Genomic DNA, 18,770 nt, shown 5'->3' with positions numbered 1-18,770 from the left:
TTATGCTTAAAAATGTTCACTTGTTTACTGTACACTTACACAAACTTAAAAAAAAAGTAACTTCACCAGAGTGGGGTCACTTTTGCAGGCGTTGTGCGAAAAAGTGATTGTCTGCCAGAAACTGATTACCATCCGCGGAAGCACGCACAGCCTGTTCGGGACGCATCGCACAGTTTCTATTCGACTACAGCAGCTATTTTTCATAACAAATCGTCCTAAAGTGCAACTCTATACAGTATATGTATCCCCGAGCTAATAGCGAATGTATGTCTTTGTCAAGTTTAAGGCTTTGGTGAATTTTTAAATAAATAATTGTAATAAGAGTCAAAGGAAGCAATTGTCATGTAAAACGCTTTAAAGTTGTCCTCGGTCGTAACTTTTTTGTAAAACTGTAACCTTATGTCATGAAGCCATGGACGTTCAAATGCGGCACATTAATGTAGATTTATGTTTATAAATGTTCCTTCGTCTAAATGAGTTTCACTACACAACCCATGTGGATTACTTATAAAATAAAGACAATTCTTCGTCTTGCAGTCATATTAAAGAGTCAGTGGATTTTTCCTGCTGTGTGCTGCAGTATCAACCATCCAGTCCTTTTTTACCACGTTGAACACCTCTACAGGACCAGTATGACCAGAACAATGCAGTTTATACATTGCCAAAAAGTGATTAACGCCAATACCTTTTTACTGAAAACCTCTCTTTGCCTGATTTTAACATTTTAGCACAAATGGATAAGAACATTTTAAACCATGTACTCTATTTTACCACTTTAAACAAGAATAATGCGACATTCCACCTAGCAAAGAACTGTTTTCTACCTGACATAATACAGCTTATACTTTGTCCCCAAGGAATTTAATGTTTTAGATGAACTATAATTTAGTCTTGTGAGTTTTATTTATTATTAAATCTGAGGTTTCCCTTGATCAAAAATGACAACATGCAACACCTTGTTACTTAATATTTTGTTTATTCAGTGCAGTTACCGTTTCTGGAGACTGTAGTGTTCTTATCTTCGATAAATGCGGTTGGACATGGGGTTTTCTTAATCTTTCCCCCAAAAAAATAGATGCAAAAAAAAAAAATCAAAACATAACTTTATATTACTTTCAATGTAGTTATTTTTCAATACTTGCTAAAATAAAAATAGATGCTTGCAAGACCAAAATATACAAAACTATATACATGCAAAAAGAACTTCTATACTGTGTGTACAAGACTCCAGGGTAAAGAACAGATCTTACTGGCAGGCCTCACAAATGAACTGCTTTTTTCAAGGTTTTTTGGCAGAGCTCCGAAAATGTCTGAACAGTAACACATACATGGACTATCAACATACATATTCAAACCTATATCCCGAAAATGCTGCTAGTTCATGTGAAACACATGAGCCTGGAGAAACACAATTTTGTTCAGCTATGCATCCGTTGTTGTACTGTTGTATGGTGTGAATGACAATAAAGTTCACTTACTTACTTACGTACTTACCATCTTGGACAAATGTCACAGCCAATCTGTATAGTCAAAAGAAAAAATATTGACATAGTCATACAGCAGTATTCTTAATGTTTTATAATCACTCAACACCTGGATGTTTTCTAACTAATTTACATTTACTGTTTATTTTCACAAGATCTTATTGTTTCTTGAAAAGCTCACATTTTTAAGTGTCTTAAAGCTTTTTTCTGGAGAAGGACATGTTAAACATAACCACTTACCTAATTAGTGTCAGCAGCCTGCTCCCCACATAAATGACACAGGTCAGTCAGGTCTTCTACAAAAAAAGTGTATAACAACTTCAAGTTCACAATGATAAGCAATTTTTATATGACAAATACAATTTAGAATTGTAGAGTGAACACAGTAAAATGCATTTGCCTCCAGCCACTTCACAAATAATTATGGTAAAAAATCCTCATAAGAAGTCTAACCTGTATTCTGAAGAAGACATACAGCAACCTGCTCTCTTGTGGCATTAATGCTTGAGGATGAATAATCAAATGACACTGGACAATCAACCAAGATGCACTCAGCAAACTGTGAATAAATGGTACATTTTTAATCAAGTTGGAATTATTGTGTGTGGCCAACTAGCTGATAACTATAGTGGTTGAAACATCTTTTGCCTGTTGCAGAAAAAGTATTAATGTTTTTTTGTTACCTTAAGGTAACAAAGCTATAATGAGTGCCAAGTAACCCATAAGGGCTGCCCTTATTGGAGTATTTTAACTGTCCCTTTAATAATTACACAAATGGTCAAATTTTTTTAAAAGTGATTTTACATCAGAATCTTCCTCAGAAAATGTTTGTTTGTCTTCTGGTTTTGAACTCTTGCTTAGTTCCTGACTGCTCTCTTTGCCTCGCCCCTTCAGATACCGTGTTTCAGCCTGTGTGTTTTCTGTACATGTCTCTTAGGTGCGTAAGGAGTGACTGCCTTTTTGTTTATGCGAACGTGGTGTTTACTATTGTTTTGGATAGGGAGTTAGGCTTAGTTTTTGTCAATTTGTTTCCTTTTGTTTTTGTTACACTTAGAATTAGCTTAGTTTGGCATGTGTGCGTTAGCTGTTTTGGTTGTTATTTTGGCCTGGGTCACTCCCGAAGTTTGTTGCACCTTGTGTTTGTTAATGTGTCTGTGAATAAATATAAAAAACTTCAAAAAAAGATCCCTTTGTTTCCCGTGCTCCCTTTTCCCATTCCCTGGTTGTCTTGTCTTCCCCTCTCCCTTTCCCTCACTTTTCTGTCGAAAAGTGGCTCCACGAGTTGTTGCGTCGAGTCCTATCAATGCGTCCGCTGCACATGCGACCGATCCACATGGATCTCGGTGGTCCCCGTTCATCCAGGGAGGAGATCCTGCTTACAATTCGACTAAGGGAACTTGAGCTTGGGATCAAGAGGCAGGAGTTCCAGGTGCAGCTTCTCCGTCTCAAGGCTGTGGAAATAGAGGCTGACAAGGAGATGGAACTGCGACGGCTGAGCATGGGCGAGCATAAGCTGGTGCCTCTTCTGCGTGGGGTGCCAAAACCAGGTACGTCTCCACACTCCAGCCTACTCGCCCGAGACGGGTCTGATGCCTCAGACACTCCTCAAACTTGCCCGCAAGTTCAGCAATCCCTCAGGATGTGAGTAATACTGGTTTCAATGTTAGCCGACATATCAGGCTTGTTCCGGTGTTCCGGGAAAATGAGGTGGATGCCTACTTTTCCATGTTTGAGCGCATTTCCATGACTGAACTGGCATCGGCATCTTTGGTCTCTCTTGTTGCAATGCAAGCCAGTGGGTAAGGCGCTGGAAGTTGTTTCGGCTCTCACACTAGAGCAAAGCCTTGATTATGACATTGTGAAAGCTACAGTTTTAAGGGCTTACGAACGTGTACCTGAGACTTACTGCTCTTCAGGCTCCTCATAGTCGGTTACCCCACTTGCCTTGTGCCGCCCAATCTGACATTACATCCCTTGTAGGTCGGTTTCGTTGCCTGTTTTTGGATACCTCTTCGTGTTCTTCTGTTATCGAACATGATATCGATGTTGTCCGTCACCTCCCTATTAAACAACAGCCTTCCCGTCTAAGCCCACAGAAGCGTTCGTTATTATTGCAGTAGACTAACTACCTGTTAACAACCAGTCCCGCTGTTCCCAGCAGTCCCTGGAGTTCCCCGTGTTTGCTTGTCCCCAAGCCTGATGGGACGTTCCATTTTTCATTACTGATTACCGAAAGGTAAACTACATGACCAAACCTGATGCTTTCCTGCTTCCACGCATGGAAGATTGTGTCGATCAGATAGGGTCTGCCAGGTATGTGACCAAGCTAGATCTATTAAAAGGTTATTGCAGGTTCCTCTCACTCCTCGCGCATCTGAAATTTCCGCTTTTGTGACCGCTGATGTGTTCCTTCAGTACACTGTTATGCACTTCGGGTTACGTAATGCCCCGGCCACTTTTCAGCAGCTCATGCAAAAAGTGCTGGGTGATGTCCCAAACTGTGAAGCGTATTTGGATGATGTAGTTATACATTCAGATTCATGGGACAAACATATGCAATCCCTATAATTAGTTTTCTCTCATTTAAAGGATGCTTCATTAGTTTTAAACTTGGAAAAATGTGATTTCGGACAGGATGCTGTTAGTTACTTCGGTAAATTAGTGGGACATGGTGTGGTTAGGCCCCTAGATGCCAAAGTCCAGGCTATCCGGTCATTCCCCATCCTGCAAACACTGCGTGAATTGAAGAGGTTCTTGGGCATGGCCGGGTATTATTGATGTTTCTGTCGTAATTTCTCTGATGTTGTGATTCGCTGACCCAGCTACTTCGGAAAGGTGTACTGTTTGTCTGGTCCCCAGCCTGTCAAACTTCCTTTCACTCAGTAAAAATGTTACTCAGTAGCTCCCCTGTTTTAGCTGCTCCAGATTTTTCTTGTCCGTTTAAATTAGAAGCGGATGCTAGCGGTTTAGGTGTTGGTGTGGTTCTCCTTCAAGAAGACGATCACGGTTTGGGCCATCCTGTGTGTTACTTTTCAAAAAAATTTGTGAAACACCAGCTAGCATATAGCACAATTGAAAAGGAGGTCCTTCTCTTAGCCTTACAACATTTTGAGGTTTATGTGGGAAATTGTGCTAATCCGGTGGTCATATACACCGACCATAATCCTTTAGTTTCCTGTCCCGTATGTGTAACACGAACCGCTGATTGTACAAGCTTTCAATTTAGAAATCAGACATAAGAAAGATGCCAGGAATCTAGTAGCCAACGTCCTCTCGAGATCCTAACCCCTTCAGTTATTTGACATTGTCCGTTTGTTTTCTTTTGTTTTTGGTTCTCTATGTTTTCTTTTGTTGGAAATTTTGTGGATATTTGTGGCTTGGGGTCTGTCTGTGTTCATGAACCCTGCTGGTTCATTCTTCTGTGGGGGGGTGTTACGTGATGGAAGTGTTTCGGGTATGTCTACAGGACACCTCAGTCTTCTGCCCCAAGCTCCACTCGCCAGTTGCTGCTTCAGGCCGCCTCTTGGTTTCTGGCCACGCCCCTTCCACCCTCTGACCTCTGACCCTGTGTTCCAGTCGACAAGGTTTAAGCCTGCTGATCACATCTAGCTCAAGCTTTTGCTCAAGCTCTGTCTTCTGTTCTTGCTGTGTTGATTTGCTATTTTCTGATTGACTCTTGTGTATGCCTGTTTGGTTTCCCAGTTCCTGATTTTCTGCTTTGCCCCTTTTTGTACCTTTGCCTTCAGTTTGTCCTTTGGTACATTTATAATCCTGGGTCAACCTGGAACATAAAAAACTACAAAATTACAAAACAAAGTAATAACTACTAAAACAAATCAAATTTTGCATTGTTGACAAAGGAATGACTGTTTATTACATTAATTTTGGGTTTCTTCTTTTCCCATATACCAGTCATCTCAAATGTGTCAATACAAATTGATTTTTGTGCACTTTGCTTGTTAAAGTTTCTCACCAGGAGGGTGAGATATGCATTAATAACCTGTCATGAAAAAATACTGTGTCACGTTACGGCTTGCAGGCGAACGGGAAAGCAGGGAAAAGGAGCCAGGAAGTCGGCTAAACGGGGATTTATTAGAGGAACAGGACTGGGGAAGCACGACGGCAAACATCAATGACAAATCTGGGGAAGACTGACTCAGACGAGGACTAAATACACAAGACAAGCTAAGGGTAACGAGCAACAGGTGAGAACAATCAGGCAGAAACAGGAGGTAACGAGGTGGCCGTGGCACACACGAGGATCGGACGGAGCTGGGCGTGACACACTGGGTCAAAACATCCAAATGACACACGTCAAAATACAGAACAGATGTTGTGCATCGACTGACATTTAATGAAAACTCAGTGTTAGAATACATATACATTAAACATATTATGTATGGTCCAATCTTTGATACAGTAGAAGGACATATTTCTTTCCCCCCATGCATCTTTCACACCTGTAAAATGTAACCAAACAGTTAAAGTAATTTGTCTTAAAATGTTGGACTAGTAGAGGTAGTAGAGGTAGTGGCCAGTTGCCCAGGGACTGTGGTGGTGGGTGCTCGAGAGGAAGTGGGGGATGTTTCAGAGGAGGTGGTGGTGGCAGAGGAGGCGGTGGATGGCAGAGGATGTGGTGAATGGCCCGGGGGAGGTAGTGGATGGCAGAGGATCTGGTTGTGCTGGGTGGCCCAGATAAGGTGGTAGGAGAGTCCAAAGAACACTTTCGTGGAACTCGTGGGTGCTCCTCCCTGTACTGAATCAAACGATCAATGTTGATTTTCGATATTGTGACTCCCTGGCTGTACACAAGTTTGGCACTTTTATCCACAATTGCTGTAATGGTGTAGGGTCCAAGGTAGTTGGGATCCAACTTGCCCCCTTTCCTCTGCTGGCTTCTCACATTTAATCGCCACACTTTCATGCCAACATGAAAAGCAGGGCTGCTGGTTTCCTTTTTTCTCTTCTTTTGCCAATAGCTACTTTCCTTGCTGAGGAGTTGGCATTTTCACGCACATGAGTAAATGATTTATAATTTCCTATAAGCGGACTATACTGTAGTATATCTACGTAATTTTGCTGTGCTGTGCTTTGCTCATTTTTAATGTCTGTATTCCACATATACATAGTATTAACCCGCAGGGACATACATACCTCACTGGTCTTTTACAATCCGCTGTCCGTGTTTGCAAAACTCTTTCATAAATCTGCCCCCAAAATGAACTGGTTCGCCCAGTTCCTGCTACTTTAGCAAAATCTCCTAGGAGGGTAATTAAATCCAAAATCTCTGACAGACACAAATCCCTTTTTGACAGACTCATGGGGGCAGTTTAAAGGGGTGGAGGCGAGTCCAATTACTTCCTATTCCACCAACAACTTGCTCAGCGCCGCAACGGAGTGTGTCCTGGGAATGGTCCGTCTGAGCTGTTGGAAAGAAATGAATGCGATTGAACTGATTTAAACACTGCAAACTAAATATAATGCCCAGGTAATAAGTGATTCTGTTTATTCAGAAGTCTATATAACCAATAGTGATGACTTTGGAAGCATATAAATCACTTATCAGAGTGAATACATATGTAGCGTCCGAGGTTAAGGCAACTGTTGTACCACTTTTTATATTAAAGAATACTGCTGGAACTCAGGTAGCTCGGTCTCAGTGGGTCACTGCACACCCTTCAAAATGAATCAACTTTTTTCTCAAGAACACGTCCACAACACGTGGCTGCTGCCTTTTTGTTACAAAACTGCTTCCCCCCTCGGGGCAACAACCATTCACATTAGTTCCTACCTGTCACAGGCGTCCCCCCTCCTAAAAGGAACGTCCCCATTCCCACAAGCAGACCTGGGAGCAAAAAAAAATGTTACCAAACCATCACATGCCAAACACCAAAAAAAACATGAAGGACAACCCTCCCATACTACTTAAAGACCATTTAACCTGTCCTTTCCATGTCGCAGCAGCCATAGAGACAGACATGCTGAACAAACCGCCAGTCTATCAACGTCTTTATATGCCCGTACTGTATAAACATTCAAACTTTTATTCTTGAAATGTCCTTTCACCTTAACACATAATCTGTCAATCTTGGTGGGGCCCTTAAAGGCTTCCCACATCTAGAAGAACAAGGGACAGGGTGTGAAGAGAGCGGAGTGCCACCAGGCATGCCATCCGGTCCCCAGGTTTCCGGTCTCCTCCGATGGCGGTACCTGAACCCAACCGTAGGATGGGCAAACGGGAAAGGGCTCTTCATCACCCCTGTCAAGGGTACAGACTCAGGCAGAGAATAAGGCCAAAGCCTATCATAATGCACTGTCTGCAAAGAAACCTGCTCCCCCAATGGACTACCTAACTGATATGTGACCCCTGTCTCCCCATCAATGTCCATCCTTTTATGAATAACATATGGGCCCTTCCAGTGTGGGGCTAACTTGAGACAGCTTTCTGTGGGTTCATTCAGCCGCACGAGATCCCCTACTTCATATGGTTTATGTCTAACCTGCCCATCATAATGCAACTTCTGCCTCTCTGTAGCCCATAAGTTGTTTTCCCTTGCCAGGTTGAAAGCCACCTCCAGACTCTGGGCAAGAGACCTTGCATAATCACCAGGGGAGCCACAGACAGAGTTACTTTGTGTCAAAGGCCCCAGCACCATATCTACTGGAGTCCATGTGTGAGGAAATACGGAGTAAATCTGGTGCTAGCATGCATACTTGTTATAGGCAAAAGCTACCTGTCTAACATACTGTAAGTACCCCATTCGCCTTCGCATGATAAAAGTGTCTTAGCCAACTGGTTGATCAGGGTTCTATTAAACCTTTCGACCATACCGTCTGATTTAGGGTTATAGGGAGTGTGTATGAGTCTTCTTGACCCCCAACAAATGGCATAAATGCCTAATCATCTGACAAACTGACAATAATAAGAGCAGAGTCCCAGAAAAGCATGCACCTCTGTCACCAAACGCGGACTGGGCCATGTCCTCACCTTTTCTGTATTGCGAGGATCAGGTCTAAGTCCCTCCCGGGAGACTACATGACCTAGGAACACCACATGGTCTTGAGCAAGCTGACATTTCCTGGGATTCAGTCACAGTCCTGCTGTGTCAGTCCTGGAGAAAAATTTTTCCAGGTCAGCCAAATGGGCCTCAAATGAGCGTCTGTATATGAGGATGTCATCTAAATATGCCATGCAGATGTTACATGGAAGCCCCCTCAGCACCATCTCCATGAAGCGCTGGAATGTCGCAGGCGAGTTGGTGAGGCCCATGGGCATGGATTTAAACTGGTACCCCGTCCTGTGGTAAAAGCTGTCTTCTCCTGATCCTCCTCAGTTACAGGCACCTGCCAATAGCCATCTGAGAAGTCCAGGGTACTGAACCATGTGGCCCCAGACTAATGTATCATCCACCCGTGGAAGAGAATGAGAGTCCTTAACTGTGACAGAATTGAGTCGTCTATAATCAACACAAAATCTCCAGGTGTTGTTCTTTTTCCTCACAAGCACCACAGGGAATGACCATGGACTACAGCTCCCCTGCTGCCTTAACACGGTCGTAATCACACTGCACTTCCGCCAGCAGGCTGTCCGGCAATAGAAACGCAGCACCATCAAGCCTGGTTGGAAGAATCTTAGCCAAGGTAGCCTTGTACTCCCTGCTGGAAGTCCGTGCCGTCTGAGCACGCACCGCCGCTTCAAACTGCTTGTTCCACGAAGTAAAAAACTACCTTGAACAGCGGCGGTAAGTCCACCCTGATATTGCACAGGGCATCAGAAACAAAGGCGCTGAATTTGCAAGGACTCTCATCCATTTTGTAGCCATCACCACCAACCTGTCTTGAACATGCTGTTTGTACTCCGGTGAGCAGACTGATTCGCACCCTGCTAGCTACAATAACGTATTCGGCAAAAATAAAAATAAAAAAATCCAGCAAAATGCCCACCAAAAAAAAAAACCATGGCTTAGGCAAGCAGGACACTGCTGCCACCAATCTAGCGTCCGAGGTTAAGGGGACTGTTGTGCCACTTTTTATATTAAAGATACTGCTGGAACTCGGGTAGCTCGGTCCGAGTGGCTCACCACACACCCTTTAATAATCAAGAACACGTCCACAACACGTGGCTGCTGCCTTTTTCTTACAAAACTGCTTCCCCCCCTGGGGCAACTACCATCCACATTGGTACCTACCTGTCACACATATGTAGTATTGTCAGGACCATATAGTTTGTCTTTCACAACGTTTCATGTCACAGGTTCAGAAGTGCATTTAAATGATTTTCAGGGTGATTTAAGGAATTTTCTATACTGCTTCCTGTTCAGCTCATTTAGCTCTTACAGTCTTTCAAGGAACAGGTTTTATTAGGGACTATGTTTATGTTATTTTTGATCAGTGCTTAGAAATGATTATTATTACTATTATTTGGAAGGCTGAATTTCAAGCTTTACCACATCAACAGGGGCCATTATTTAATGATTATTTTGTACGTCCCCTAAACGCCATAGTAATGGACACGTTTGATTGTGCTGTATATTTATTATTGATTAATAGAAAGATTTGTAACGAAAATATGTTCATCTTTATAGACTTGAACATAACACAGTACCCTTTCCAACTCCTTAGTGATGATGCATGGCAATAAAAATATTTCCACTGTTATAGATAATAGGCCAATGAAATCACAAAACAGTTACGTCATAAGACACATCCTTCTCATGATGAGTTATGTGGCTTATTGTAGAGCATGACCCAACAAGCGTAGTTTAAAAAACACATGCACACAAAAACATTAACACTTTACTTAACAGGGCACAAATACTTAGTAATAACTCAGTTACTACTGAAGTAAACGTTGTGAACAAGTCAAGAACAAATATGGTTGCTACTTAAAATAAAAGATTTTGCAATTCATGAATGATGAACAAACATGAGATCAGTATTTCTCTTGTGTTATTCATAACTTGTTCCTTCAGTAATTCACAAAGGTTTACAGAATTAAATATAGTAATGAAAACTAAATGCTTGACATAAAACATGCATCGGGATTCATTAATGATGCATTAACACGAGATCAGTATGCAACTAAGACACAGTTTGTGGTTAATTAATGCATAAGTAATAGTATAATAGTATATTATTTGTGCCCTTTCAAGTAAAGTATTACCAAAACAACATATATATAATCTACTGCCACTTAGTCTGACTGGAGAAGGAGAGCAGAAGAAACCAACACAACAAGAGCATCCAAACTCCACACACACACACACACACAAAGCCGAAGTGGAATTCGAACCCCCAGCCCCAGAGGTATGAATAAGTCCGTTACACAGTACAGACCACAAAAAGTATCCTGATTTCTATCTTGTAAATCATGCCAATAAATGTTTTCATCTCACCCATCAAAACAAACCCCATCCTCCCTCCCTTTTTGGAAGAAAACTCACGGTGAATTCGCTGCACAAAAGCCATTCGTTGGGGACATCTTGATTTGATCAGAAGTGACAAGTGCCATGGTAGTATCTTTCCCAGGATGTGATTCACTCTACGCGTATCAAATCTGCCAGAGAAAGAGACTATTAACTATCTGTAAATTGCGCCAAGTAGCTTAAAAGCCCCTTGTCTGTTCTAATACTGTTGATGTCTTTATTTTTTATAAGGTGTTTGAAAGAATGGTGTTCTCCATCAGCAGGGATTTCACAGGGAAAACGTGTCTCCTGCTGCACATCGCTATTAACCAGAGGTTGTCTGCTTCCATTATGGTTGTGTGTAGAATATAAACTGCAGGATGTAATTTCTGAAATTTATTTTAAGGACACAGGCATTTAAGTTACTCTGTAAGAAATGTGGCTATTAAAATATATCTTTTTTACATTTTAAAATGGGAGGGAATGAAAGGGAAATATTTTAAATATTTTGATATGGAAGGATTTTTCTTTGAAAGGTCGAGTACGTGGAAGTGGCATCGTGGTGCAGTGATTAACACTGTTGCATTTCATCTCTGGCACCAGGGTTCGAGTTTCTGCCAGGATTTCATGTGTGTGGAGTTTGCATGTTCTCCCCGTGTCGTGTGGGGTTTCCTCTCGGAGCTCTAGCCCCCCCCCCCATAGGTATGTGTGTGTGGCTCTTTGACGGGTTGCACCCCACCCCGGGTTATTCTCTGCTGATAGGCTCCAGACCCCCTGCAGCCCATAATAGGACAGGTGGTTTCACAAAATGGGTGGATGGGAATGAAAGGGAAGTATTTCTCTTTGAAGTGTATAGTACATGGAGGTGGTGTAGTGATTAACACTGTTGCATCTCACTTTTGGGACCAGGGTTCGAGTTTCTGCCCTGGTTCCATTTGTGTGGAATGTGCATGGGGTTTTCTCCAGATGTGCTGATTTCCACTCTACAGTCTAAAAACAAGCTGAATTGGAGTTGCCACATTTCGTGTGTGTGCGCCCACACTGATATGTTGGCCATCCTGGATAATTCCCCACCTATATCTTCCAGGGTATGTTCTGTGACCCTGAACAGGACAAGTGGGATAAGAAATGGATGATGGATGGATGGATGGATGGATGCAGATATAATACATACTGCGTTTAGTAGTGAAGAACAATGAAGTACTGTAGTCCTTGAGGCGTGCATAATCATATGGTTCCATAATATTGTTAGCATTATTTAAAGTTCTCATAGTAATCCACCTCACCGCATATGAATCCAGCACAATTCCTATAGACTTCATGACCTGATTTTGAAAACCCTTTTTGCTTTTATTTACCAGTATTTGTGTATCTGTTCACATTTCACAGACCAGTGTTCAACAGCAGTTGCTACCTATTGGGAGTAATGGTGAATAATGCAACACATCTCAGCTGCGAAATACATTCATTTTAAACCAAAAGATAAGGTTTATAGGACATGATCTGGAATTTCCACTAAGAATTCCTGTTAGATTGATATGGAGATGCATACCTTATATGACTATAGATTGTGTAAAGTTGGGCATACTAGATCTGCAACCAGCCAGTTACAGGTTGAGGGCAGACAGACAGAATTGCAGATGCACTACACAGGACATCTATTCCAGTTTCCTTATCTGTTGGCCACAGCTGCAACTATATTTCATTATTTCTGCCATAATACTTGCATAGAGTGTGACTATTGCTTTGTTAGTAATTGGTAAGTCGCAATAATTTAGCCTTTGTGGCTTCCAATGCATGATTGATTAATTCATGACACGATACCCTACAGAATTGCCCTGACCGTGATAGCAAGTGTTAACAATGTATGTCGATATTGATCAAGTCTGGCTATTGCTGGAGCCAAGTATGAGTGGGTACTAACTCTCATTTCTGTCTCCTTCTGAAGCTCTCCCTCTATGTAAATTGTGTGTCTAACTTTATAAAATACAAAGTTAAAGGTATTTGTCCCTTTTATTTTCTTTCCCCCTTTTTTATGCAGCCCCCTCCTCTGAAGATTGAAATAAAGTCCTAGCTTGAGGAAGACAAATCAATCGTGACATTTCTGGATGGAGCACGGTGCATTTAATTAGCAGGAGGCACATGAACAAGGTCCGAATTATCCGATAAATCACTGACAGGCAGCCTGGGCTGTACTGGGGCTGGAGGGGGGGGGGGGTTGAGTCTGTCTGCAGAGACCAGCAGCTCAGAAATAACGAGCAGCCCTGTCCATTTAGCTGCCCTTCCCTCCCATGGCGTCCCTGCTCCTTCACTGAAAATTGGCACTAATTGCTTCGGATTCCTGACATGCACCCCCCACGGCGACTCACGAGCCCCCGCCACGAGCCCCGAGTCATTCTCCTACGTCTGTGTCGTGACGTCTCACCTCTCATGGAGTAAACGTGTGACCTTCCATGGGAGAGCATGCTGCAAAACAAGCAAATAAAATCAAAAAGTCAAAAGCTACGTTCCTCCTGTGTCTTACAAATGTAATACTGTCATAGCAGGATATACAGTGATTAGCAGGATGATCATCGATGGGCCTGTAAGCTTGAGTGTTTCATGTTAATAATTTAAACATACTTGATAGCTGCTGGTCTGAGAGTACAATTGCTGTTTAATGCACAAACTGCTTCTCAGTGCCTTAATGAATTGTTGAGGGTGTATTGTTGGGTAGTACTTGCCTCACACTGCCACATTTTGAATTATTGTACACAATGTGGAGGTTGAATATTGTCCCCATGTGGTGCGGATATTCTCTGGGTATTTTGGATTCTACCTACAGTTCAAAGATACGTAGTTGGGTTAAATGGGGTATTCCATAGTGTGTAACTCTGTGTGTGTATGTATGTGTGTAATTGTGTATATATTACATTGTGGGGACTGTAACTGCACGATTCTGAAAAAAATGTGAATCGCGATTCTTTTACACAGGAATGAGATCGCAAATTCTCTGTAACTTTTTTTTTTGCTTAAATGTCAACTTTTTTTGTACTCAATAAACTGCAAAAGAAATCACAAAAAAACATGATTGTGCCAAACATATGATTATATAGGAGATATAATGCTTGTATGGTGTTTTTGTGAACTGATAATAAGATCCATCAAATTCTTCTTGAGTTACGATGTTCAGAAGTGCAAGTTTCTTTTGCAGTCTCCCTACCTTTTGATGCTACTAAATGGTGTGTTATAACGCGTTATGTAATAATGATGCCTTATGTAATAGCTCAACAAAATGTAACAAATTTTCATTACATAATGCAATGTCATTACATAATGTGTTGTCACACACTGTGTAACAATGCATTATGAAATAACACTAAATTATGTGATAACTCAACAAAACATTACAAATTTATAGACTACCTTATAATTTCATATTCCAGCATTTTGTTACATTCTGTCGATTTCTTATCTAATGCAGCATTATTACATAATGTGGTGTTACTTCAGTTTTGGTGCAATTTATCTCAAAATTAGAGCAATTTTAAATCTTCACCCATACAATAGCACTGAAACGTTTTTTTTTTTTCTTTCTAAATCCAAGTGATGTGTGAAAAAGATCTGTCAAATACTTTTTGAGTTATTATGCTAATAAGAACAAGTGTCTGAGGCTGCCTTTCTGTTTGCTGTCACTATGTTCTTACTCCTTCAATTGCGAGCGATTCATCTCAAAATCTGACCAGTTCCAGATCTTCACCCATAAAGTTCTCAATCCTGGTATATGGAATCAATATCTGCCAGAGGCTCCAAAGTCAGCTGGGCTCCCTGTGACTGAAATAGGGTCAGTTGCTTTTGGAAGGTCCAGTACCTGCTCCTCTCAGATATAAATAGGTTCATGTGATGGGTTTGGAGCATACCCTCTCAGGCAGACATGCAGGGGGGTGGCCAGTCAGACTCCCCGTCGTGGATGCCTCCCCAGAGATTGCTGAACTGGAAAGAATTAGTTACACTTGGAATGGAATTATAAAGAAGTAACAGATGCTGATGTCCACCACCTTCGGACAATGATGATGAAGCAATTACAGACCCTTTCTGTGCAAAAACACTTCTCTTGTCCTTGAGCTTTGATCCTAATTGCTAAAGTCATCTTGACCCACTGACCATGTTCTCCCTGAGATGGACCCAAGATGTAAACAAATAGACGGGTTCCATGCGCCGAAGGATCCATGCTTTAATCAAAACACAATCCAAAATCAGGGTTGATACACTCTAGTAGGTCAGAGCAGAGATAAGACACAACACCTTTCGCCGAAAATCCTGAGTAATGTGTTTATAGACACATACTGGGCAATTAGTTAAAAGTGATCAGTACTCCAGTACTCAATGAAGCTAAACAGAGAATGTTAACTGAGTATTGGGATGATCCTGACTGGCTCCTGGATATGGATCCATGATTTGTTATACAAGAGCGGTGCTAGATTTTTTTGAGTAAGTAAATTTATTTCTTAATTTACTTACCTGGTGACAGGGCTTGTCAACCCATAAGGCGACAGGTGAATAATTCTAAATGAGGGAGCGAAAGCTATCAGATTGTTAATAGGACTGTCAAATGATTAACTTTTAAATCACGATTAATCACACGCCTTGGTGATTAATCACACAAACAGTCATGTTGCAATAACATCAAAAAAGGGTTTTGTAGTCTATGCATTAAATATAGAAATCAAATTATTAAAAAAAAATCTCTGATTGGAGTATCAAAGTTAAATTATCAATGCAAAATTAAACTATCATCACATTATGACTTTAATATTGATACCAATTGACACCAAAGCCCACTATGCCTACTAGTCATCTTGGTTAATAATACAAATAAATATCTCCTATAGACCGTGTGGCCCTTGTCATCTATTAAGGGCAGGGTGAGTCTTTGAGGTGCGGGATGGAATCTGGAATCTGTTGGAATGGGAGGAGAAAGGAGGAGAGGTTTACGAGACACAACTGAGAATTAGAAAGTGGGGAATTTTAGCTCCAGAAAAGGCATTTCTGTCCCTGCGGTGCTCTGCTAACTCTATCAATGCAGCAAGGGATGGTGGTAGTACATTATGAGGGCTACCTGCTTCGTGATGCCATCGAAAGTATGGACCTCTGTCCACGACCATTGCCTGTAGGATTCTAGGAGCTGCTAGATGAAGGTCATGGAAGGTTATGAAACTTATTATTTCCTTTGCAGACAAACCCATGGAGTGAGAAGCTTCTTTTGGGTGACGATAACTGGATAGCCAGGCAATGAGAGCCTACTGTCCGTCAGCCTGCAGGGTGACTAGGCACTTAGTGATCCAAGCCACTGTGAGCCTTCTGTTGTGTCTCTGGCATTGATCTGTTCCTTGGTTTCATCACAAATGTTTCCAGCAGTGTTTCTGGGCAAGGTGGAGTCACATGGGAGAAAGGAACGAGGCTTTTATTTGAAGATAATAATGAGTGGGGTTGTACAAAGGCAGCAAGGTGGAATGAAAACGACAGATAAACAAGTACACAAAAGCTTTGGTCAAGGATGGACTATAACTGTGGGCTTGTTAGGGTATCTGCAGGGCCAGTCCATCCAACAGGCAAAATTGGAGGCCACCTAGGGTGTCCGCTTCTGAGGAGGTGACGACTTAGCGAGCTGATTTCATTCATGCATCACATGCACTGTCTGAGACAGAATGAAATTGGCTTGTTCGTGCCCCTAGAAGTACTTGTACCCTATTTAGTGCCAGCACAGAACAGCTAGTCGATGTAGAGAGCCTGCAGAAGTACTCGTGCAATCTGCAGTGCCAACACAGAACTGTCACGTGATGTGGGGCATCCCTAGAAGTACTTGTGCCTTCTGCGGGGTTGGTACAGGCAGGGCACCAACTTCTGTGGGGGTGCCAATTTGCCAGCCAATTTCAGTTTGTCTTGGATGAGGGGGTGTCACAAAGTTGCAATTTTGGGGGAGAGGAAAGGTGTCCAGGGTGCTATTAGGTTAGAATGACATGATCAAAAAAAAATTGCAAGTGGCGACAAGAAGAAGATTGTCAATGAGCCATCAAACAATTTTTTTTACCACGATTAATTGCATGCATGCACATGCATGTTGTAATACCATAAAAAAGCATTATTGTCAGGGCACTGACATTGTGCTCTCACTATCTCCAACCACCAGAGGGAGCCTTTGCACCCTCCTGTGGGTGATACCTGGAACATCTGTTCCTTGTTACCCTAGGCATTTAACCCCCATTCTGTTTTCCTTCCATGATCTGACACCGAACCACTAGTGTACCGCTACTGCCTCATGCTCTTTAGACAACCCTTCCCAATACCCTGGCTTTTTCCTGTGTCTGCTCTAAGCCCCATGTTGCCTCTCTGATGAAACCTGTTCTCCTGGTTATCCACAAGCTTCCTCTAAAATGCCCCCAAGCTTTATGTATGTGTATGCCTTAAAGTTTTGATATGTCAACTGTATTTCAAAGGACTTGTGCAAATGGAAAATTAAAGCATCATCAGACCCTCTTCATTATCTCTTTCAGACCTCTTGAAAGGTCCAGTCAAAGAAAGTTATTGAATTAGTAAAAAGTGTGTTAAGTAAATAAATCTCAGTGTTAAGTCACTGTGTGTGGATCAGTCAACAGTTTCCTTCTAGAACAAGGAAGTCTCAAATAAACACAAAATCAATCCCACACACATCTTATACATGTCATTCAGTGCTTTTGGGAAAACCTGTCAACTGTGTTCTAAGTCTTCTAATTATAGTCTGTTGATAGTCCACTTCGCATCATTATTTTCTCTAAAACCAGCTGGCAAGGGAAAGAATGACTGTTAACCACATAAGACATTCAAGACCTCAGACATTCAAGGCTGCTCATCAGCCTGTCCATGCATGGGCAAACATGTCCAAGGCCACCTGTATCCTTGGCATAATGTTTTAACTGAGAAATAATGTATGTGTAGGTTATGTTTGTAAATAGCATGTCAATAGTAAAAATTCCATTTTGATCAAAATCTTTCATGCCATGTTGTTGACACCTGCTGATGTAGCTTCCCTAGTTAAACTGAAATTCCTTCAACAGGCAAAAAGAAAAATAGATAGATAGATAAACAAATGAATGAAGGGATAGATAGATAGATAGATAGATAGATGAGAGGTAGTTCAAAATGTATGTGGGAATTGAGAAATAATAATAACATTTAATAATGTGACCCTAACACTACAACCCCGAAAAATTATAACGGTATGAGATGAAAAAAGGTGGAGTAGCCTCACAGAGCCCAGCGCTAATAAGACGGCCATCTTGGAATGGCCAAGCCCCAGCTGTTAATGCACAGGAGCACAGGTGGCCACTGCACCGTGACTGTTGCCATGATACTGTGCTCCCACCCACCACCGCCATGGGGGATGAGAAAGGAGCTGTACGAGAAGAGAGAGGAGAGAGATGATGCAGATCCCCAGTGATAAAGGAGCACGGGGACTCGGAACCAATCGGCAATCCTGGGGCCCTGTTTCAAGTGTATATTTAGCACATTCAAAAGAGGAGAAACAGATTAAATTATATGATTTCTTGACAGAGATTAAGAGGCTGCTGGTTGTTTACCAACAGACAAAGCTGCCTACATTCCTACCGAAACAGAGGCTTATAAATTAATAAGCCTCAGAAATGACATTGATAGTTTTTTTTTTGTAGGTTTCTTTCTGGGTGCTTTCCAAACTGACATATATTTGAAAAGTTTGAGTACTGAGAAATGATGTTAATTCAGGGCATAAAGGTATGAATTCATTAGATCTGTGGCGTAATATTATTAAAAACATGTGTATGTCTGTTACCTTGATGTCTGCAGAAGTCATTCTAGGTTAACTGTGAATAGGAAAGACGTATGATGC

Source organism: Paramormyrops kingsleyae, chromosome 4 (assembly GCF_048594095.1).
Source record: "Paramormyrops kingsleyae isolate MSU_618 chromosome 4, PKINGS_0.4, whole genome shotgun sequence".
In the NCBI taxonomy this organism is placed as follows: Eukaryota; Metazoa; Chordata; class Actinopteri; order Osteoglossiformes; family Mormyridae; genus Paramormyrops; species Paramormyrops kingsleyae.
The sequence above is the reverse complement of the archived record's forward strand: the minus strand, read 5'-3'. Positions refer to the sequence as shown.